Source organism: Hemitrygon akajei, unplaced genomic scaffold, assembly GCF_048418815.1.
Source record: "Hemitrygon akajei unplaced genomic scaffold, sHemAka1.3 Scf000069, whole genome shotgun sequence".
NCBI classification, from domain to species: domain Eukaryota; kingdom Metazoa; phylum Chordata; class Chondrichthyes; order Myliobatiformes; family Dasyatidae; genus Hemitrygon; species Hemitrygon akajei.
In genome coordinates this window covers 2,255,737-2,280,907 of record NW_027331955.1, presented here as the reverse complement: position 1 = coordinate 2,280,907, position 25,171 = coordinate 2,255,737, and the positions used below count along the sequence as shown (strand labels likewise).

General features: G+C 47.8%; 1 pseudogene; it reads left to right on the top strand.

The window, feature by feature from the left end:
• The first annotated feature begins 9,831 nt into the window (after positions 1-9,831).
• LOC140722083 (uncharacterized) lies at positions 9,832-11,393 on the top strand (annotated as a pseudogene).
• The last annotated feature ends 13,778 nt before the right edge of the window (positions 11,394-25,171 follow it).

Below are 25,171 nucleotides of genomic sequence, written 5' to 3'. Positions count from 1 at the left end.
ACAGGGCGTAGTGGACAAGGCAGAACGGAGCGTTGTCCAGGACTCCGTAATGAAATCTGTATGCTCGACGCATCTGGTAGAACAGGACTTCGATAATCACCACCATTAGATCCGCCGCAGCCATCGCCACCAGGTACCGCGTGACGCATTTGGAGAGACCGCAGTTTCCTCGGCTGAGAATGATGATTGCCACAAGGTTAACTGCAGCGTGACAAAAACGACTAAAAGGACCAAAAATAAGAATAAAGAAATTCAAAAGCTTTTTTTTGCATTACTACAGCCGTCAATTGTTCTCTTGAAATAAAATCCATCGTTTATCTCTGCTGGACATTATCAGTTGAAGTAAAAAGATACTTTGTTTGCTTGAACACGTGACCGCAGCATAAAGCGTTTTACAGTAGCGCATGCTCACATTAATCTCTTCACGTTCACAGATGCAGCAGCGATGAGCAGAGTCCAAGAATGATAGATCACAGAAACGGGTCCTTCGGCCCAATATCTCCATGCCGACCGACATGGCCACCTGGTACCGTTGTCCGTGATTGGATCAGATTCGTCAAACTGTCCACCTGTATTTTAAATATTATTAATGACTCTGTAAAGCCCATTTCCTTTCTCAGGCTGTTCAATACACAGAGCAACTTCTATGTGACGAAACGTCGCTCGGAATCCAGCTACATTCTGCCCTCAATAAAATGCCACTCAGCCGAACCTCTCCCTGTAACTCAACCCCGAGAGTCCCTGCAGCATCTTTGTGAATACTGTCTGCACTCTTTTCAGCGGACTTCTGCCTTTCCTATAACAGGGCGACCAAGACTGTTCACAGAACTCCAAGCGCCGTATCTCCAAGGAGAGGGGGAGTGTAATTGAGGTGCGCATCTACACTTCTTTCCGAAAGTCTGAGTTACTATTCGATTGCAGGGTCAGATTCTGAAAACAAGATCTCGCACCGCAGCAACCTTCCCTCAGTTTTATTTTACTGATTCGGGGACAAACCATTGCTCTGAGCAGAACATCGTTACACGGTCGTAAAAGTGCTCGGCACTTGTAATGTTTTTTTAAATCTGTAATATGCAAGTCAAACGATGACAAAACATAACACACAACACACGTAAACACTGTCAGGCAGTCACAATTGACAGGGAGGATGCAACAGTGAAATGTTCTGACGGGACGGCGATGGTGGTTTCTGAACAGTGAGCGACCGACTTAGATAGATAGATAGATAGATAGATAGATAGATAGATAGATAGATAGATAGATAGATAGATAGATAGATAGATAGATAGATAGATAGATACTTTATTCATCCCCATGGGGAAATTCAACCTTTTTTCCAATGTCCCATATACTTCTTGTAGCAAAAACTAATTACATACAATACTTAACTCAGTAAGAACTATCTCAAAAAGCATTAATAATAGCTTAAAAATGTTCTTAAGTCCTGGCAGTTGAATTGTAAAGCCTAATGGCATTGGGGAGTATTGACCTCTTCATCCTGTCTGAGGAGCATTGCATCGATAGTAACCTGTCGCTGAAACTGCTTCTCTGTCTCTGGATGGTGCTATGTAGAGGATGTTCAGGGTTTTCCATAATTGACCGTAGCCTACTCAGCGCCCTTCGCTCAGCCACCGATGTTAAACTCTCCAGTACTTTGCCCACGACAGAGCCCGCCTTCCTTACCAGCTTATTAAGACGTGAGGCGTCCCTCTTCTTAATGCTTCCTCCCCAACACGCCACCACAAAGAAGAGGGCGCTCTCCACAACTGACCTATAGAACATCTTCAGCATCTCACTGCAGACATTGAATGACGCCAACCTTCTAAGGAAGTACAGTCGACTCTGTGCCTTCCTCCACAAGGCATCTGTGTTGGCAGTCCAGTCTAGCTTCTCGTCTAACTGTACTCCCAGATACTTGTAGGTCTTAACCTGCTCCACACATTCTCCATTAATGATCACTGGCTCCATATGAGGCCTAGATCTCCTAAAGTCCACCACCATCTCCTTGGTCTTGGTGATATTGAGACGCAGGTAGTTTGAGTTGCACCATATCACAAAGTCCTGTATCAGTTTCCTATACTCCTCCTCCTGTCCATTCCTTACACACCCCACTATGGCCGTGTCATCAGCGAACTTCTGCCATTCTGTCTTCATTGTGACCATTTGTGACAGTGTTGTAACTTGAAACAATGACAATGCACGTACGCTGAAGCTAAAATGTTTCAATGTAAATGTGGTTAGTTTAGCGTTTACCCATTTATGGATTATATTCATTAATACAGTTAAATTCATCATTATATTACCAAAGATTTCGAAAGATTTTAGCATAATTTCAAAATGATGTTAACATGCTGTAAAATAAATTCCAGCTGCTTGTCCACAAATGCCACGTTCGCGGGGGACAATTTCAATCATGGCGAGGCTGTGGTCTGGAATTGATGATGGGCGCAGTAAAAGAAGTCCTGATCCTTCGAGCCGGAATCGAACCAGCGACCTAAGGATGACTCTATTTCCTCTACAGTCCTCCGCTCTACCAACTGAGCTATCGAAGGAAAAGCGACACCAAGTTTCTCCACGTTGGCTCCTACCGACAATCATTATGCAGATTTCAGCCTGGCATCTGTCGACCGATGGCAAAAGCCTGCCTATGGCAACTATCTCGTCCTTCCAGCACTGGGGGCCACAGGCCACGGGGCGACGCCTATCACCGCGCATCTGACAATTCTAGGGACACTACGATTCCAACACAGCTCTTTGATCGTCCTCGCCCGTTCAAATCAAAGGTTACTCAGCTTTCTCTTTTCACCCAGTAACCAGGGCAATGTCCTTCTAACTACTCACCTGATTTATGCCTGAATCGTCGCCTGCAGCTCATGCATTACTGAAACACCAGCTGCCAGACAGCTTTTCCTCCTATCTGCTTTCAACGCAGCAAACCTACGACATTTTCTCCCGGCCCTTTGACTGAGGCACTTCCCGCTCGCTCTGCGCCAACCGCATCTTTTGTGCATTCCAAGATCAGGAATCCCTGATTCCAAAATCAGGAATTTGGTGCGACGAATCCTCTGAATACAAAATGCCAATGGAGAATGCGAGCATCGATCTCGCTACCTCTCGCATGCTAAGCGAGCGCTCTACCATTTGAGCTAATTCCCCCGCACGTCGCGCTAACCTCCTATAATTTGCTCTGTTGGACAAACATCATTGCATGCCTGCCACTGTTCACCGATGCACATTCAGCAGCTCACAGACAGGCACACTCACTCACTCACTCACTCACTCACTCACTCACTCACTCACTCATCAGTAGCTGAGAGCGGCGTGAGGTCTCTGCTTCCGTATAAGTAATCGAAAGGTACTTACCCGGGATACCGACAATTACAGTGACTGTATAACAAATATCCCTGTCTGGAAATATTGTTAATCCAAGGCTGTTCTGTTTGGAATTATGTCAATTTCTAAATTTCATAAAAGTTGTAAATAGCCAGTAAATAAACTCAAACAGTTATAACAAAGCCCAAAGAGCAAATTTCTTTTACGCCTGCAAAGTAAAACCCTTCACCGATCACACGTTGTTGAGAGTCCACCGCGTCTGGATGTTTCCCTCCTAAATGTAGCTGAAGCTCAGAATGACGTACTTTTATAGAAAAATCGGTCACCAATAATGAAAACAACTTGTACAGTGACTGGTGCTAATTACCGCTAGTTAACAAAAATATCTCTGCTCTAACGAACCGTAATGTCAGTGGGGAAATAACACGCCGTGGTGACCCACTTCCTAGCGCACTCGAACCGGCTCACAAATAGCCAGCGCGCCGGCATAAAGGCCAGTCCCAAAAGGGCGCCAAGTCTGCTTCACCAGCAAGGGGAAAAGCCCGCGCGGGTCTGTGAATACGTGCCCCCTACAGCATCCGCGCGCGGGACAGGACTGTGAATACGTGCCCCCTGCAGCATCCGCGCGCGGGACAGAACTGTGAATACGTGCCCCCTACAGCATCCGCGCCCGGGGAGGGCGGGATCAGAAAGACTTTAAAGCGAGGCCGCGAAGTTCGAATAAAATCTTTATGTAACTGCAGCTCACCGACTCTGTGTTGTTATTTTAGCGCTGCGTGTAGCACATCGCTACAATTGGTGACCCCGACAGCCCAAACGATATTTGGGCCGAAGATGACCGACGCCGCATCTGTTCATGCTGTTTCGTTGAAACTGCCAAGCTTCTGGACGCTGCGACCTCACCTATGGTTCCAGCAAGCAGAAACCCAATTCTACGTTCGGCAGATAACCTCAGAGGACACACGGTACTACTACGTGGTGAGCTCCCTCGACCAGGACAGTGCGGCTCAGGTTGAGGAGTTCATACAGTCTCCCCCAGCGGACGGCAAGCACAGGGAATTCAAAGCCCTGCTCATAAGGACTTTCGGACTCTCACGGCGCGAGAGGGCTGCCCGTTTACTGCACCTGAATGGTTTGGGGGACAGACCTCCATCGGCTTTAATGAATGAGATGTTGTCTCTGGCCGGCGAACACACACCCTGCCTTATGTTTGAGCAGGCATTCCTGGAGCAGCTGCCCGAGGACATACGCCTGCTGCTGTCCGACGCGGATTTCAGCGACCCCCGGAAAGTGGCAGCCCGGGCGGACTTGCTGTGGAACCCAAGAAGGTGAGTGGGGCGTCCATCGCACTGATCACCCGGCCACGCTCCCAGCAGCAGACCAGTCCAGGCCCGGCCGCAGAGCCCGCTAACCCCAGAGGCAGGGGTGAGGAGCCCAACGAACAATGGTGCTTCTACCACCAGTGGTGGGGCGCAGAAGCCCGCCACTGTCGCCCGCCCTGCAAGTTCCCGGGAAACGCCAGGGCCAGCCGTCGCTGATGGCTACGGCGGCTGGCCATCGGGATAGCCTCCTGTATGTGTGGGACAAGCGGTCGGGACGCCGTTTTTTGGTCGACACCGGTGCCGAGATCAGCGTCTTACTTCCGACGAGTTACGACACCCGCAGCAGGGCACCGGGTCCCCCCCCCCCCCCCCCCGAGGGCCTTGAACAGCAGCACAGTTAGGACTTATAGCACCCGTCCGGTGCAGCTACGGTTGGCTCCAGCCAGTTCATGTGGTAATTCACACTGGCCGCCGTAGCCCAACCGCTTCTGGGTGCGGATTTTCTGCGGTCTCACAGCCTACTGGTCGAGCTGCCCAGGAAGAGACTGGTTCACGCCGAGACCTTTCAGACGTTCTCCCTGGGTGAAGCCCAGTTGCCAGCCCTTCCCCTCGGCTCCATCACGCTGTCCGACGACGACTTCACCAGGGTCCTGGCGGATTTCCCATCGGTTCTGGCACCGCAGTTCACGGCAGCCATGCCCCGACACGGCGTACAGCACCACAACCCGACCCAGGGACCACCTCTCCACGCCCGCGCTCGGCGGCTTCCCCCGGACAAGCTCCGACTGGCGAAGGAGGAGTTCAAGAGGATGGAGGAATTGGGGATCATCCGGCGGTCCGACAGCCCATGGGCCTCCTCCCCTGCACTTGGTGCCCAAAGCGACAGGGGGCTGGAGACTGTGCGGCGATTACCGCAGGGTGAACGAGGCTACAACACCGGACCGCTACCCTGTGCCGCACATTCAGGACTTTGCAGCAAACCTGCACGGCGCACGGATCTTCTCCAAGGTAGACCTCGTCCGAGGGTACCATCAAATCCAGATGCATCCGGACGACGTCCCCAAAACGGCTCTCATCACCCCGTTCGGCCTTTTTGAGTTCCTCCGCATGCCGTTCGGCCTGAAGAATGCCGCAGAGATGTTCCACCGGTTGATGGACGCGGTGGGACGCGACCTGGACTTCGCATTCATCTATTTGGACGACATCCTCATAGCCAGCAGCAGTCGTCAGGAGCATCTGTCCCACCTCCGTCAACTCTATGCCCGACTGAGTGACTACGGTCTAACAATCAACCCGGCCAAATGGCAGTTCGGGCTCGGCACCATTGACTTCCTGGGCCACCGGATTACTGCAGACGGGGCAACCCCTCTGCCCGCTAAGGTAGATGCGGTCCGTCATTTCCCCCAACCCACCACGATCAAAGGCCTTCAGGAATTCGTAGGTATGGTCAATTTCTACCACCGCTTCCTCCCTTCAGCTGCCCGGATCATGCGCCCCCTGTTCGCCCTGCTGTCCGGTCCGGGCAAGGACATACCTGGGACGAGGAGTCCGCCGCCGCTTTCATTCAAACGAAGGATGCCTTGGCGAACGCCGCGATGCTAGTGCACCCCAGAATGGATGTCCCTACCGCCCTCACAGTGGACGCATCTAACACGGCAGTCGGTGGGGTACTGGAGCAGCTCATCGCGGGCCGCTGGCAACCCCTGGCGTTTTTCAGCAAACACCTGCGGCCACCCGAGTTCAAATATAGTGCTTTCGACCGGGAGCTGTTGGCGCTATACCTGGCAATCCGGCATTTCAGGTACTTCTTAGAAGGTAGGCCCTTCACCGCGTTCACGGACCACAAACCGCTTACCTTTACATTCACAAAGGTGTCCGATCCCTGATCGTCCCGCCAGTAGCGCCCTCTGTCCTACATCTCTGAATACACGACGGACGTCCGGCACGTCTCGGGTAAGGACAATGTCGTGGCGGATGCGCTCTCTCGCCCTAACATTCACGCCCTTTCCCAAGGGGTAGACTTTGAGGCGCTGGCAGAGGTACAGCAGGCAGACGAGGAGATCCCGAGTTACAGGACCGCAGTCTCCGGTTTGCAGCTCCAGGACCTCCCCGTAGGCCCAGGTGAGAGGACCCTACTCTGTGACGTCGCCACCGGCCAGCCTCGTCCCGTCGTCCCGCCACCTTGGCGACGACGTGTTTTCGACTCTGTTCATAACTTGGCGCACCCCTCCATCCGCACTACGGTTCGGATGGTCTCCAGCAGGTTTGTTTGGCACGGACTCCGCAAGCAGGTCCGTGAAAGGGCCAGAAAGTGCATGCACTGCCAGCCGGCCAAGGTGCAGCGACACACCAAGGCCTTGCCGCAGCAGTTCCACCCCACCCACCAGCGTTTCGACCACATTCATGTGGATATCGTGGGCCCCCTGCCAGTGTCGCGCGGAGCGCGGCACCTCCTGACTATCGTGGACCGGTTCACAAGATGGCCAGAGGCGGTCCCGCTCCCCGACACCACCTCTGAATCTTGCGCCCGGGCACTGATCGCCACCTGGGTGTCCCGGCCCACATTACCTCCGACAGAGGCGCCCAGTTCACCTCCAGCCTGTGGTCAGCGATGGCCAGCCTGTTGGGGACTCAGCTGCACCACACCACTGCCTACCACCCACAGTCGAACGGACTGGTGGAGCGTTTCGACCGTCACCTGAAGTCGGCTCTCATGGCCCGCCTGCCAGGAGCTAACTGGGCGGACGAGCTTCCCTGGGTCCTACTCGGCATCCGCACGGCGCCTAAAGACGATCTGCACGCTTCGTCGGCCGAGGTGGTGTACGGCGCACCCCTGGTCGTTCCCTGGGAGTTCATACCAGCCCCAAGGGGGCGAGAGGAAGAACCCGCGGCGGTCCTGGGCAGACTACGCGAGAGGCTCGGGGCCCTGGCCCCCATACCCACTTTGCAGCATGGGCAACACCCGACCTGCGTACCCAAAGACCTGCAGAACTGTAAGTTTGTGTTTGTACGACGGGGCGGGCATCGGCCACTGCTGCAACGGCCCTACGAGGGGCCGTTTACGGTGATCAGAAACGACAGGTCCACCTTCGTGCTGGACGTTGGGGAGAGAGAGGAGGTTTTCACGGTGGACCGATTCAAACCGGCCCATGTGGACTTGGCGCAACCGGTCGAGTTTCCGGCACCGCGGCGCAGAGGCCGACCTCCCAAACAGGGTCCGGCCCAGACTGTGGACATTGGGGGGTGTATCGCCGGTTCTGGGGGGGGGGGGGGTTATGTGGCGACCCAATTACTAGCACACTCGAACCGGCTGACAATTAGCCAGAGTGCAGGCACAAAGGAAGAAAGCCTGAGGGGGTTTCAGTACGTGCCTCTCGAGGTATCCGGTGGGGGAGACAGGCTTTAAAGCAATACTGTGAAGTTGAAATAAACTTATTATTTGGCTGCAGTTTACCGACTCCGTGTCGTTATTTTAGCGCTGCGTGTAGCACACCGCTACAGTACAATGTATAATGTTATCAGCTCTCAGTGTGTCTCTCTGCAAGCCACAGAGAACTGGTTATGAGCCTGTCTTAGCTAAATGCTGATAACGGAGTTCACTTCAGTTCAAAATTCCTATTCAGTCCCAATTATTCTTTTAGCCAGAGGTTACATAGGTTCAAAATGATTTTTTTATATGTCTCTCAATTCCTCAGGTGGGTTCAGGGGAAATATTTATGTCCAATATAGAAATTGCTGTTACCTGTGTGTATTGTGGCGATGCAAAGGTTGCTGGAGAATTTGCAAGTGGGAAAAAGTGGAGTGATATTTGGAAATCTGACTTTTTAAAGTGTAATTTAGCAAGGAAACCACATATGGACAATGTACAAAAGCTTTGGTGAGAAAATCCTTCATTACCCGTTACAGGCCTGCTACATAGGTAGTGTGAGCGTGCAGATGAACTCAATCACGTATAATGTGTGATGTCCTTGTTTATGTTAAGACCCTTTTTTAGGTGTATAAGATGATGAGGGGCATTGATCGTGTGCATAGCCAGAGGATATTTTCCCAGAGCTGAAATGGCTAACACGAGGGAGCAGAGTTTTAAGATGCTTGGAAATAGATGCTGAGGGGATGTCAGGGTAAGTTTTTTTTTACACAGAGAGTGGTGGGTGCATGGAATGCACTGCTGGCTTTTTGTGTGAGAGTATTTCAGTTGCTGTGGGGCCAGGCACACATGTATCTCAGTGGGAACAGGGAATAATATCAATGGAGAGAGTCAAACTGACCCAGGTCACAGATTGGAGATGGCAGAAATGCCCCATTCTTATAGACACAGGAAGGACATCCGAGAGTTTAGTTAGTTAGGTAGATAGATAGATAGATACTTTATTCATCCCCATGGGGAAATTCAACATTTTTTCCAATGTCCCATACACTTATTGTAGCAAAACTAATTACATACAATACTTAACTCAGTAAAAATATGATATGCATCGAAAATCACCCTCTCAAAAACCATTAATAATAGCTTTTAAAATGTTCTTAAGTAGTTTACTTAAATACATTGAATCCTAACCCCGGCACTTTAACCTATCTTACTCCTGGCGGTTGAATTGTAAAGCAGTCATTCCAGATACCAGCACTGTGCCCAGTTAGAAGATGATTTCTCTCTCCAACTTTGGTTGAACTTCACTGTAAGAGTGTGTTGCCAGATCATACCTTGACAACTCAAGTAATCTCATCTGAAATGTTGTCCTACACCCTTTGATGGATTTTGTAAATCTTTTTACAGGTTAAAAATGACAAAGAATTAATCTATGGGAATCTCGAACACCACACACCAGTTTTGCTGTCTCTATCCAGATATTTAAGAAGTGGAACAAAGGATTTCCTTGATCATCCTTCCTGCTCAGACTGTGGGGAGGGTTTCACTCTATCATCTGACCGACTGGCACGCCTGTCATTTTAAACAGGCGATTCCCATTCATCTGCTTAGACAGTGGGAATGCATTCTGTCAGTCATTTCAACTGAAGGGACATCACCAAGTTGACACTGGGACAAAGCCATTCACTTGTGAGTGAGAAGGGATTCAGTCGGTCTTCCCACCTGTGGACATACCAGTCAGTTCACACTGGGCAGAGGCTGGTCATCTGCTGAATTTGTGGGGAAGGATTCACTCGGTCATCTGACCTAATGGCTCACCAGAGAGTTCACACTGGGGAGCGGCCATTCACCTGCTCAGACTGTGGGAAGGGATTCACTCGGTCATCCGACCTACTGGGACATAAGTTAGTTCACACTGTGGAGAGGCCGTTCCTCTGCTCATTCTGTGGGAAAGGATTCATTTCATCATCTAACCTGAAGGTACATCAGCGAGTTCACACTGGTGAGAAGCCATACACCTGCTTAGACTGTGGGAAGAGATTCACTTGCTCATCGGAACTGAAGGTACATCAGCGCGTTCACACTGGGGAGCGGCCGTTCAGCTGCTCAGACTGTGGGAAGAGATTCACTCGGTCATATCAGCTGAAGCTACATCAGAGAATTCACACTGGAGAGAGGCCATTCACCTGCTCAGACTGTGGGAAGAGATTCACTCGGTCAATCGATCTCCTGTGACACAAGTAGGTTCACACTCAGGAGAGGCCGTTCATCTGCACAGACTGTGGGAAGGGATTCACTGCGTCATCTCAACTACAGACACACCGGCGAGTTCACACTGGGGAGAAGCCGTTCATCTGCTCGGAATGTGCAACGGGATTCAATCAGGCATCTCACCTACTGAGACACCAGCGAGTTCACACTGGGGAGAGGCCATTCACCTGCTCAGACTGTGGGAAGGGTTTCAATTGCTCATCCCAACTGAAGGGACATCAGCGAGTTCACACTGGAGAGAACCCGTTCACCTGCTCAGACTGTGGGAAGGGATTCACTCGGTCATCCCATCTGAAGGAACATCAGCGAATTCACACTCGGGAGAGGCCGTTCACCTGCTGAGACTGTGGGAAGGGATTCATTCAGTCACACGAATTACTGGTACACAAGTCAGTTCACACTGGGGAGTGGCCATTCACCTGCTCAGACTGTGGGAAAGGATTCACTCTGTCACACGCACTACTGGTACACCAGTCAGTTCACACTGCGGACTGGCCATTCAACTGCTCAGTCTGTGGGAAAGGATTCACTTGCTCATCCCTAATGAAGGTACATCAGCGAATTCACACTGGAGAGAGGTCGTTCACCTGCTTAGTCTGTGGGAAGGGATTCACTTGTTCATCCCAACTGAAGGTACATCAGCGAATTCACACTGGGGAGAAGCCGTATACCTGCTCAGAGTGTGGGAAGGATTCATTTGTTCATCCCAACTGAAGGTACATCAGCGAATTCACACTGGGGAGAAGCCGTTTACCTGCTCAGACTGTGGGAAGGGATTCACTTGTTCATCCCAACTGAAGGTACATCAGCGAATTCACACTGGAGAGAAGCCGTTTACCTGCTCAGACTGTGGGAAGGGATTCACTTGTTCATCCCAACTGAAGGTACATCAGCGAATTCACACTGGGGAGAAGCCGTTTACCTGCTCAGACTGTGGGAAGGCAATCACTCAGTCATTTCAACTACAGAGACACCAGCGAATTCACACTGAGAAGAGGCCGATCAACTGGTCAGACTTTGGGAAAAGTATCTCTCAGCCAAATCAACCAAATTGTGCATCATTGAGTTCACACTGGGAAGAGGCCGTTCACCTGCTGTGAATGTGGGAAGGGATTCATTCACTTATCTATTCTTATGACACTACCTGGTTCACAGTGGGAAGAGGCGAATCAGCTGCTGTGAATGTGGAAAGGGACTCACTCAGTCATCTAACCTGATGTAACCCTCGCTTCGGCTAGCAGCCTAATATAAGGGGGTGATAGCCGCCCAGCCCGGCCAAACATAAGAAATCTCATTTGGGTGGATGCTGTGTGGTGTGTCCCCTGAAATAACACAATATGTGATTTAATGATTGATCTTTATAATTCATTCTCTGACTATAGGGTTAGTAAAGAAAACAAAATTAAAGAAAAAGGGCCCACTCTCTCCATTCATGTCTCCTCATCTCTCCCCAGCAAAAAAACAGAATAATCTCTCTTCCAGACTCACAAGAAAAAAAACATTTCTGCCATCGGAAAGCCTTGCACTCCAAAACCGTGTTATCTCTAGTCATAACCTAAACATTGCTGCTACAGAGAAACCATTACATCAGCAGTGAAACCTTACAGCGTGTTACACTTGTGACAGACTACCAGGTTCACACTGGTGAGAAAGTTTCAACAAGCTTCATGCTGGATATTTGTCCATCACCATTGCTGAATGCAATTTTGAGAGTGACTGTAAGTGCTGAACTCTGCAATTATTGCTGCTGCTCACCACACCCAGTTCTGCACCCTGGTCTCTGGGCATGAGAGGAGTTTCTTCTGCTGCATATTCAACTTTAATGGACAGGAGTTTAATATTCTGCATCTGAGACAAATAAATCAGTTCCATTTTAAACCCTGTCCTTGGTACTTAGTGAATTTACATCACACCTATTGTACAGTAGAGAGTCAACTCAGGCTGGCTGGACCCTGCTAGTGATTCTGTTCCAGGACAGTCCTTTTAAACCCTCCCCTGTTGTTCACCTCTTCCTCTCTCTGTAGTGGGTTCCAAACAGTCACCACTCTGTGGGTGAAGTGGTTTCCCTTGAATTCTCTGCAGACTGAAGAAGTTAAGCTGACTGCAGTTCTGACTGAGATGTTCTTTACCCCTGAAATCTCTGGGCTGATGAAGAATTAATTTTGGAGTTACCCTCCTTACTCATGGCTCATTTCCACATTGTGGGTCATTTTCTCTGCTTCTAAAGGGTTGTTGAAAACACCACTGTCCTCTAAAGACTGAAAGCAGAATGGGAAACCATTAGATGGATGTTCAATGGAGCAGGGTCAGAAACCAGAGGCGGGTCTGGACAGGGCAGAGTTTGGGGATCTGGACGATGGTCGGGGTAAGAACTTATTATGAGAAGGGAATCAGCAGCGGGGCGTGGCAACAAATGACAGAGTAGCAACATTTGGAAGCTGATTGATAGAGAAAATCTTTTGGTGGTTTGACTGATGATACAAACTATACCCGTGTGACATCTGTGTGTTGGGAATGGTTTCATCTATTGAGGGTGTTATTCCCGCTTGTTTATCCTGTAATATTATATCTGGATAGTGATTATGGATTGGCCTATCTGTAACAATGTATTGATTGTCATATAATTTATAAGATTTTGACTCTAAAACCGGATCAGGCTTGAACTTACAGTGCCTGTATGAAGTGATGGTGGGCAATCATGAGTCAGTATTTAAAGCAAGAATTTGGTGAATGATATTGTATCTTTATAAGTAATCAGATTGAGCTAAATTCCTGCTGTATCCTGGAATGTGTTGGATTGTGTCTGGTTTATCTTGGCCTTTTCTGCACTTACTGCCTTAAATACAAACAATTTTATTTTATGTATTTTCGATAATTTTTCCCCTTTTGTTAACCAGCTTGTCCTGTATTCCTGCAAGGAATCCCTCTGTTTCTGGGAAGAGGAGTCCAACTCTCAGTCAGGTGCTCGATGCTTCCTTGTCAACATCTGATCTGCTCAGATTGTTGCGATGCCATACTCATTCCACTTATCAATGTTTTCTTCCAGAGTGATGATTTATTTTTCTGAGTTGGCCTCTCATTTAATTTTTCTGATCTGTATTCCATATCACAACTGTATATACACACATGGAGTGCTGAATCCAGTTCATTTTTCTTGAAAATATAGAAGTTTTATCTGACTGTTGTGTGATCTTTCCTCCTGTGTTATTTCTCTTCCTCCTGTCCAAGGTAGTGTTAATCTAAGTGGGTTTCAGTGTAAATACTCTTATCTAAAGCTTTCTAAAATTCTTATTTACCATTGTAAATTTTACTGATTGAAATGGGACCAATATATTTTTCTTATTAATAAGTCAATGCCGGTATTGAAGAAAGTGTTTATTGCCCTTGTTGTATTTGTAAACTAGTGAGCTCTGTTTGACAGAACTTTTTAAGCCGTGAACTAATTTTTTTCAAAGGTTTTCCCTATTTCGAACCACTTTCTATTTCTTTGCTTGTTGATATTCCAGATACGTGGGTATCAAGAGTCCCGGTGAAGGGTCTTGGCCCGAAATGTTAATTCCCATCCATAGATGCTGCCTGACATGCTGAGCTCCTCCAGCACTTTGTGTGTAGCTCTCTAGATTTCTATCATCTGCAGGCCCTCTTGTTTCTCAGATACTTAATAACGAGCCGGTAGTAGGGTTGTGTAGCTCCTTTGGTAAAATATTAACTAAACTCATTATAAAGATGTTGTATAGGGTTGGAAGGTGCAGACTCTCTAGGTAGACAAGAACAAGCTGGTAGTGGGGTTGTGTGGCTCTGTTGGTAAAATATTAGATAAAATCATTAGAAAGAGGTGGCAAAGGGTTGGAAGTTGTAGAATCAAGGAACAGCAAATGTTAAAAAAGAATCCCTAATGGGAATTGTACAGAGACCTTCAAACAGTAGTAAGTATGAGGTCCTGTAATTACAATGGCAGATTGGAAATGCGTGCCAAAGGGCAATGTTACAATAGTCATGGGGGATTGTCATGCAGGTGATTAGGAAAATCAGGATGGTGTTGGTCTCAAGAGGAGGAATTCCGAGAATGTCTACAAGGTGCTTTTTAGAGCAGCTCGTGGTTGAGCCCAGTTGGGGATCAGCTATTCAGGATTGGGTGTTGCAATGAACCGGAATTAATTAGGTCACTGAACTTCAAAGAACCCTTAGAGGCAAGTGATCTTAATGTGATCAAATTCACCCCGACATTAGAGAAGGGGAAGTTAAAGTCAAATGTAGAATAAAAGGAATTAGAGAGGCATGAGAGAAATATTGGTCAAAATTGATTTTAAAAGAACACGGGCAGGGACGAAAACAGTGCAGCAATGGCTGGAATTTTTGGAAGCAATTCGGAAGGCACAGGATATACACATGCAGAAGTTTGGGCACCCCTAGTCAAAATTTCTATTACTGTAAATAGCTAAGCGAGTAAAAGATGACCTGATTACAAAAGGCACAAAGTTAAAGATGACACATTTCTTTAATATTTTAAGCAAGATTACATTTTATTTCCATCTTTTACAGTTTCAAAATAGCAAAAAAAGGGAAAGGGCCAGAAGCAGAAGTTTGGGCACCCTGCATGGTCAGTGCTTAATAACACCCCCTTTGGCAATTATCACAGCTTGTAAACACCTTCTGTAGCCAGTCAAGAGTCTTTCAGTTCTTGTTTGAGTAAATTTCTGGGTTCAGACATTAGTAGCAATGTACTAAATGTGGAAATTACAAATCTCAATATTATTAGAATCGCAGAGCCAAGCAGCACTGAAACTTGCAGTCAATGCTGACCTGTTTTTGTTGTTACTGCCCATTTCCAACTACCTGCACCAGAGCCTCCATACACCTTCCATCCACGTCCTTGCCCAAATTCCTCTTTAGTGTCTAAGTCAAATCCACATCCTCCACTTCCACTGGCAGCTCATTCCACACTCTCACCAACCTCCGAGTGAAGAATTCCCCTTCAGATTCCCCGAAAGTAATTCACTTGCACCCTGAACGTATGTCCAATGTCAGGGTGAGCGGGAGGACGGGGCAGAGAGGGAAGACGGGAGTGGGTGGTCAAGTACAGAGCGGAGAGTTTATAGCGGAGAGTTGCTACAGCAAGTGTATGGGACATTGGAAAAAAAAGCTGAATTTCCCCATGGGGATGAATAAAGTATCTATCTATCTATCTATCTTAATATCTTTCAGAAAAAGTAATTGTTTGAACTTGCTGCAAACTTACTTTCCATACCCTGTACATTCTTAACCAAATTATTGATCTAGGTGGCAAGTAGCAATGGTTGATGTTCAAAGTAAATTTTATCAGAGTACACATATGTCACCACATTCAACCTTGAGATTGTTTTTCCTACAGCAAAGCTTAGCAAATCTATAGAATAGTAACAGGATCAATGAAAGATCAAGTAAAGCATAGAATTCAACTGTGCAAATGGAAATATCAATGAATAAGGAGAGCAATGGGGTGTAACCCTGGGGAACCTCACTAGGCCCGGGCCTTGAGTCCAATAAACAGCCTCCCACCATCACTCTCTGCTTCCTACCTTCAAGACAACTGTGCATCCAGTGAGCCAGCTGTCCCTGGATCCCGTGTGATCTGACTTTCCACAGCAACTTACCATGTGAACCTTATCAAAGGCCTCACTGATGCCCATATCGGCCCCGATCCTGGGACAGAGGTGTCACCGATCAGAGGGCATAGATTTAAGCAGAGGATGAAGAGGTTTAGAGGGATCTGAGGAAGAGATTTCTCACTCAGAGGGTAGTTGGAATCTGGAACACACTGCCCGAGGTTGTGGTGGAGGCAGGTCCCTTCACAACACTTACGAAGAGGATGAGCATTGAAACTGCCGAGATACAGTCGGCTATGAACCAAGTGCTGATAAATGAGACCAGTGTAGACACGGAGTGGATGGTCAGAACAGGTATGGCCGGCCAAAGGCCTGTTTCCGTGCTGTGTGATCCGCCACTCCGAACATGCTAAATTAACGATGGTGGCACCGCAAGGCACTGATTTCAAAACTCCACACCCCTCTCTAAGCTGAAATAAACCAGACTGAACCCCTTTGTCACCACTGTGAGTATCTGTTTCTGTCAAGGTGACATACAAATTGATCACTTTTGCTAAACAACTGGCAATTGATGAAGTTCCTGTGTTTTCTTCCATTAATGTTGCCGCCTTACAGCTAAACTAACCTTCTCACTGTGTCAGAATCAGTGATTAAATCAGACCCCAAACACTGTGCTTTCATCCCTGCACGTTATAACTGGAAACATCTCACTGAGGGTCTGATGGAGACATGGGATCACATCTCCCCTGCTTCTGACATTTCAAATACCCTCAGAATGGTTTTCTGATTCATTCTGAAGGTTATGGTACATTCAGCTCGTCGTCAGACCTGACAAACCGTGTCTTCCCACAGCTGGTTCCACCTGTTGGTGTGTCCTCTTTCCTCCACCTCCAGGGAAGCCGCATCTCCACACAAACTCCTCACTGGAGACGACTGTCTATACCCGTGGCACAGGAAATCACATCACTGTCACTCTCCTAATTCCGTGTCTGACCTGCTCACCTCCGGGCATCCTCCCTCAACAAGCTTCGTCCTCAGTCACCATCTGTGAGATTATAAAAACACTATTAAAACGATCTATCAGACAGCTCCTGTACCCCTCCACCTCTGACCATGCTGCGCTGGTTAAAACTCTCCCTCCCTTTGCTAACTCCGGATGTCCCACTAGATCCGAACCATCTGTAAAACCCCGTGTCCTCCTCTGATGCAAAGGTCACTGACCTCCCCCCCCCCCCCCTTCCCAATCTGCAGTCGCAGCCCATGGTCTCCCAGACTCTGGGGCTTGGTAACAAACACAATGTTAACAGCAAGATTACACAATAATTAATATGAACAGAGAATTGCTGCTTCCTGAAAGGACACGCCAACTGGCTCATCCAATTGCCCAGATTCTCCGTAGTTAACAACTTAGTTTGTTCCGGGACCTCTCTTCCCCGGGTTACAGAACGTCCGATCACCACTCTGCTCCCACATCCCTCATCCGACCACTCACCCCACACCTATACATCCACCTATCAGCTCTATCCACACACACAGACAGATCCCCTTCGTTCCAACCACCCTTCCGGCTCGGGGAACCACAACTTACCGATCCCACAGGTTTCGGGCGCAAAGCTAAAACCGGGGCTGCGGGACTGGAGTGCCCGGAGCTTCCAGCCGTCCGGCCGAGCTCGATCCCAGGCCTTTCCCTCTGCAGCCGGTCCCGATTTACACAACCCCGGGATCAGCCCCTTACTCACCGGTGCCCGAATAGGAAAACGCCGCGCCTGCGTTTAGCAGGAGGTACTCCGAAGCAACACCGGTGGACAGAGGTCTGCACAGCGCCACCAGTGGCCGGAGGCGGGAGGGGCAACGGAGAGGTAAATCACAAATAATACGTGCACAACGCTGGGAGAATTCAGCATCCGTGAGAAAAGAGTAGCCAACGTTTCGGGCCGAGACCCTTCATCAGGAGTGGGGGGGAATAGAGGGCCGAAGCCCTGAAATAGAGATAGGGGAGGGGGAAGGGCTACAGGCGCCAGGTGGAGAACCAATCAGAGGAAGGATAAAGGGGGGAGGGGATAAGCATGAAGGAACTGTAGAGATAAAGGAGCAGAAAGTTGAAAGGGGAGAGAGGGACCTGGGATAGGGGAAGGGGGAGGGGGAGGGAATTACCGGAAATTGGAGAATTCAATGTTCATACCATCAGGCTGGAGGCTAGCTACTCTGACAGTAGAAGAGGTGTTGCTCCTCCAACCTGAGTTTGGCCCCATCATGGCAGTAGAGGAGGCCCTGTATGGACATATCTAGATGGGAATGAGAGGCCGAGTTGAAGTGGGTGGCAACCGGGAGGTCCTATCTATTAGGACGAATGGAGCGGAGGTGCTCGACGAAGCGATCCCCCAATGTCCATACATAGCCTCCTCTACTGCCATGATGAGGCCAATCTCAGGTTGGAGGAGCAACCTGGCACCTCTAGACCTTCCCCCTCCCCTATCTCGTGGGCTTCGTGTACGTATTCTTTGATCCACAGCATCTGCAGTTGTATTTTTGAGGTAAATCACAAACAAGACAAAGTCTGCAGATGCTGGAAATTCAGAGCAACACAAATAAAATGCTGGCAGAACTCAGCAGGCAGGGCAGCCTCTATCGAAAAGAGTCAACAGGCGACGTTTCCAGTTGAACCATCCTTCAGGACTGAGATGGACTGGGAGAAATATCTGAATAAAATCGGGGCGGGCGAGGAAATGTCTCGCTGGAAGGTGACAGGTGAAGCCAGGTAGGTGGGAAAGCTCAAGAGCAGAAGAAAATAGCGTCTAATAGGAGAGGAGAGTGGAGAACAGGAGAAAGGGATGGGGCAGTGTACCCAGAGAGAAGTGATAAGCAGGTGCGATGACGTGAAAAGTCAGAGAGGAAGAGAGGGAGTGGGAGGGAGGGGTGTGAGGAGGAAATTTGTTCACCGGAAGGAGAAATCTATATTTATGCAAATGTAAGAGTGCAGAGATACATGGTGAAGGCTGCAATTTAGAATTGCTGAGGGAAATGTATTCATATAAATAATGCTGGTACATGAAACAAGCTGCCTTAGTGGGTTTTATTTCGATCAATTTATGAAATTAATTACGCACTTATTTATTTAACATAATTCATATTTTTTTTTCATTCAACGTTTCAGAAGTTGTGTTGCCGAACCACAGAGGTTTACGGATCAGATGCTGCTCACTTGGCGCTGCGTGGTTTAGCAGCGAATAGCATGCAGAATTATGCCGGGCCGAACGGTCTGTTTTCCAAATGACCCTATGACGCTGAATGTGCTGCTCAACACAACCGTCATTATTCATCAGTTCACAGTCCCTCACAATTTTAACATAATCCAACTGTAGAAGACTCTTGTTCTAAGAATAGCTCAGTGAATACAGATTCTATTTTAAGAGTATTCAGTAGATTGGTGGAACAGTGGGAAAGAAGGAGAAAAAAACCCATCGGCTCACACTGAGTCAGATATTCACAGGTACGGGACTGAGACAACACCGGTAACGCTGGAGCAGACAGATACAGAACGAAACCGACACTTACATGATAGTAGAGACTGACAGATACCGAATGAAACCCACACTCTCACACTGTAGCACAGACTGACAGATACAGACTGAAACCCACACTCTCACACTGTAACAGAGACTGACAGATACAGAATGAAACCCACACTCTCACACTGTAATAGAGACTGACAGATACTGAATGAAACCCACACTCTCACACTGTAACAGAGACTGACAGATACTGAATGAAACCCACACTCTCTGACTGTAACAGAGACTGGCCTGTACAGAATAAAATTCACACTCTCACACCGAACCAGAGAGTGACACCTACAGAACCCCACACTCCCAGTGTGTAGTAGGGACTGTTATCCACAAAATGAATCCGCCCCCCATTCTCACATTGCACCCGAGACCGGAGGGTACAGAATGAAGCACCCTTTTCACTTTGTACCGGCGATAAGCAGGGGAAAATGAAACACACATCCTCATATTATCCATCTGAATGTCTCCCCTTTGTTGATTGTCTTTGCACTGCTGTCGTTTTATCTCACTAATTCTACATATTATGTGAGGTACATGTCAACCATCTCTTCATTTTCAGCTTGAGACCTACTGAATCATGAATCCTTTGCTCTCTGGCAGCCTGGGCTATTGCTCTCTGCTCTCCCAGTTTACTGTTTGTGTGTCATTCTGCTATGAGTGTTCTTAGGTTCTACAACATGGTCCTGCGGCTGTTTCAATGTCGCTTCTGTTTCTTTTTTCATGCTGACTCAACCACACAGTGCATTCTTAAACGCGTTTGGAGTGGGAAGGGAAAGTCATGGGCAGTGAGATCGGCAAAGGATTTCATACATGCACGGGCGTTTACTTGCCTGTGTGTTGGGGATGGGGAGAGAGAGAGGGAGCGTGTCTGCATTTAGGTTTGTGTGTGTGTGAGAGAGAGGGAACGTTCTGGGTTTATGTTTCTGTGCTTGTTTATATGTGTATGTGAGAGGGATAGTATCTGTGCGTGTGTGAATGTGTGCGCGTGAGAGAGAGAGAGAGAGAGAGAGAGAGAGAGAGAGAGAGAGAGAGAGAGAGAGAGAGAGAGAGAGAGAGAGAGCTAATAATGGTTTCTAACATGGTTTTATGCGATGGTGTGACCTTATTTGGTGGTGCTGCATTTATTTATTCAAAGGCATTGAGGAAGTAATGCCAAAGTCACGGGTATTCTTATGTTAAACCATGACATGAAATTGGAATGAAATCTATACACGGCAGAAGGTATTTTGTTAACTCATGTCGGTATTCTCACCAGAGACAAACGTGTTGATGGTTGTGCCCGTAACCCACGGGACAGTGAATGACAGCCTTATCAGCCATTATATTCCTACACAGTATTTCAGCATCAAACTGTTCCTCAGGTGGATTAACAGTGGCTTTTCCGTCACTTTACCCTTACAAATCCACAGCTCTAGTAAGAAATTTTATACATATAAATTACAAGAAGTACACTCACACAGACACACACACACACACGCACTCACTCACGCACACACACACACACACACACACGCACACACACACATACCCACTCACACACACAGACACACACACACAAACACACACACACACACATACACACACACACACATACACACACATACACACACACATACACACTCACACACACAGACACACACACACAAACACACACACACATACACACAAACACACACATACACACTCACAAACACAGACACACACACACAAACACACACACACTACACACACACACATACACACACACACACTCATACACACACACACACACACACACACACACACACACACTCACACTTTTTCTTCGGCTGCCCATCAATTTTCTTTTTTTAATACTTTAATTACAATTTTCAGTTTTACAAAGACAAAACATATTGAAGACATACAAAACAATACAAAGGAAATGCAGCTCCAGGTGGAGCACAGACAAAACAAATCAAAAACAAGAACAAAAAGGCTGCCAGACAATTTACAAGATTACATAAATATACTTTCAAAAAGAAAGTTGAAAGAATAGTGGTATCACGGAAGCAATGTGAAATAAAATGAATAAAAGAATCCGGTTAGGCACCACACCCACTCATGAGACTAGGCAGGTCAAGGTCACAATGTATGGGAGGTAATATGACACTGAGCCAAGAAAGGTCCCCTTATTCTCTCAAATATATTCCGTGTAATGGGGTTGTGCAGGTGCACAAGTTCAACCTTCCAAATTCACAATTTTTCGCTATCTCCAAGTTAGACACTACTTTAAGGAAAAGTGCCCACACTTCGAGCCTATTTCCACCACACATCCCTTTCTCGAAAACCTCTTGCTCCCTCCAGACCCCAAACAGTTAATATCAAAATGTGTGAATTGTTGTACTCCTTTGGTTTCTACAGATTTTATTAGGGAAGCCTGGGCTAGGGACTTGAACTCAGAGATATCAGTGGAACTTTGGGAGGAGGCAATGTCCCGGGTTCACTGTTGTTCTATTAACGCTGCAGCTTAATCCAGTACAAGGTGATGCATAGATTGCTTTATTCAAAAACAAAACTGAATCGCATCTTTCCATCTGTGTCTCCTGATTGCGACAAGTGCCGCTCTGCCGAGGGCTCACTAGCACATCTTTTCTGGTTTTGCCCTACATTATACAACTTTTGCACTGCAATTTTTGAGTGGCTCTCAAAAGCCTCTTGTAGAGACATTCAGCCGAATCACGACCTCGCCATCTTTGGATGCTCTGCACTGACTCTTGAGTTGCCGCACGACATGCGGATTGCTCTGCATCTAGGAATGGTGGTGACTAAGAAACTTATTCTTCTGACCTGGAAGTCTACTACTCCACCCACCTTTGCACACTGGCTCAAGGAGATGTCCATCGATTTTCGATGTTGACTGAGGCCTTCGCAAGCTTGTATGGGAGACCGGCAGTTGTCCATGCTGCAAGTCTCCCCTCTTCACGCCACCGATGTTGTCGAAGGGAAGGGCATTAGGGCCCATACAGCTTGGCACCGGTGTCGTCGCAGAGCAATGTGTTGTTAAGTGCCTTGCTCAAGGACACACACGCATCTAAGATCGAAACAGCGATCTTCAGGTCACTAGACCGACTCCTTATCCACACACGCCGCCCACGCACGCACACACACACACACACACACACACACACACACACACACACACACACACATTCACATATTCACACATATGCATACACACAGAGATACACACTCACACAAATATACACACAGACATACATACACATCTACACATAAACACACAGATGTACAGACTCAAGCAAACATACACACACACACACACACACACACACACACACACACACCAGATGTAGAGAAGATAGTTTAAGAGATGGAGGGATGGAGGGATCCGTGGACAGCTCTGAGCTTCAAGATATCGAGAATATATATTGTACTGGGAACCTGATAAAAATGACTTCAATATCGATGTCGTCCAGGGCTGATGGAGAACTGGACAGAGTATCCGTGTACACAGCGGGGATGTTTTATATCTGGAGGCACATAGCGTGACGGGGTGGAGCAGCTGAATTTAAAAAAATGTGGAAGATATTAAACTGAAGTCTGTAGGAGGAGAGTGGGAGGGGTTTTCATGTGTCCCTGGATCCAGAGCACAGTGAGGGGAAAGCGGATTTATTTGTAGATGAAACAGCGGGCGTGACAGTGAAAAGCGGCAGAAAATGGTGGAACCATAGTGAAAGTTTCTGTTCGGAAAATACGAACAGTCGTGACCGCTGCCAATACAACTATGAAAAGTTGTAAATAGGGCGGCTCATTGTTCACTTACTGGTCTCATTACACGTTTTGGTCAAATTACACAGAGGGATCTGACTGAGGTAATGCCAATGGCATTGACGTGTTCGTGTTACATACCAACAGTATTTGCAACTGCGACACTGCCGGTGATGTAATTTGTTTGTTGAATAACAATGGTGGGAGGTGGGACCTTGTCACTGGAGATCGATCCCCTGTATAAATCAGAGCCTGTTGCAGTACGTCAGCCCAGAGTGTCTTGCCGAGCTGTGGAATTCAGAGTAATAGCGTTCACTGCGTCACTCAAATGGGATATCCAGTAATCTGGCGGATAGAAGAGATTTACTACCCTGTTATTTCAGCCTTTGGAATACCCGGTAAGCCGCTGTCACTCCTGCAAACGGCAGAAACTGAGAGTTAGTTCCGATGTTCTGAAGTGTTTCTCTCACTACTTGTTTCCACAGCCACCTGTCCAGTCCCCGCATTTCAGTCATGGGCGGAAGGCGCTGACAATATTAATCCCATTGCTTTCGTAGCAGACAGCGCTCCATATTGGAGCCGAGATGCTGCCTTTGACTGAAATCCTCTCCGATGTCTCGATATCATGTAATAATTGTGAAAGGAAATGTCTGCACAGGAGGACACCGGGCTACACTGCATCCGTGGGAGCCAGCCGACCTTCTGTTCTGTCCGTATGAATCGACTGTGAATTGCCTGACTGGGTGATGGAACAACGCGAATGGCTCATTTATGTTAGAAATATGAGCAGAGGGAACCGCCGATGTGGATTTCATTTCATTCCTGTTCGGCTCAGACCAGTGACGTTGGTATATCAGACCCATTCCTTACTGCGGCCAGGAAGCGTTTAACCAGCTGTCATCTGGTCGGTTTGGGAATTCACCCAGATTGAACACATTTACAAAACTCGTGGAGAGTTCTCTGTCACGCCGATATTGCACACTGTCAGCGGGTTCATATGTTCTGGGTCCAGTATCCACCATTTGAAGCAGAAAAATAAAACAAGATGAAGTCTAATAATAATAATTTTGTTCTATTGCCCTGACAGGTCAGTAATTTCTCTGTTTCCCTCCCTCTCTCTTGCAGTTAACCTGGTGGCGATTGTTATCCTGTCCCGGGGAAAGTGCGGCCTCTCCAAATGTATCACTCGCTACCTGCTGGGAATGGCAGCGGCCGATCTCCTGGTCGTTATCTCTGACCCTCTGATGAAGTGGACTGTTCTCTTATACTTTCGGTCTTCCTTCCTCTATTGGACTCCCATTTGTAGGATTGTTCTTTGCCTGCTCATAGGAAGCACCGGGGTCTCTGTCTGGTTGACAGTCGCGTTCACCTGTGACAGATTTGTAGCCATTTGTTGTGAAAAGCTGAAAACGAAATATTGCACCGAAAGAACGGCGGCTGTGGTTATCGGAACAGTGAGTGTTCTGGGCTGTTTAGAAAGTATCCCTTTCTACTTTACAACAGAGCCTTTGAAGATAATTGATGGAGTTTTCTATGGCTGTATCACCAAAGAGAGCTTCTATACATCTCCCTCGTGGGCCACACTTCTTATGATTCATCGCATTTTCATGCCTTGTCTCCCGTTTGTTCTGATTTTATTGTTCAATACTTTGACAGTCAGACGGATTTTTTCCGCTAATAAAGTCCGGATGGGGCTCCGGGGCCGCAGCAACGGAAAGAATGACAAGGACCCGGAGATGGAGAACCGAAGGAAATCGGTCGTTTTACTATTCAGTATAACCGGTAGTTTTATATTTCTGTGGTTAACACTGCTGGTTTCTGATATTTACGTTCTGATTGCAAACATCCCTCGTTACTCGGACACGGGTCCGATTTATATCGCAGAATCCACGGCGACGATGCTGCAGATCCTCAGCTCCTGCACCAACACATGTATTTACGCCGTGACTCAGAGCAAGTTCAGAGAGGAGCTCAAGAACG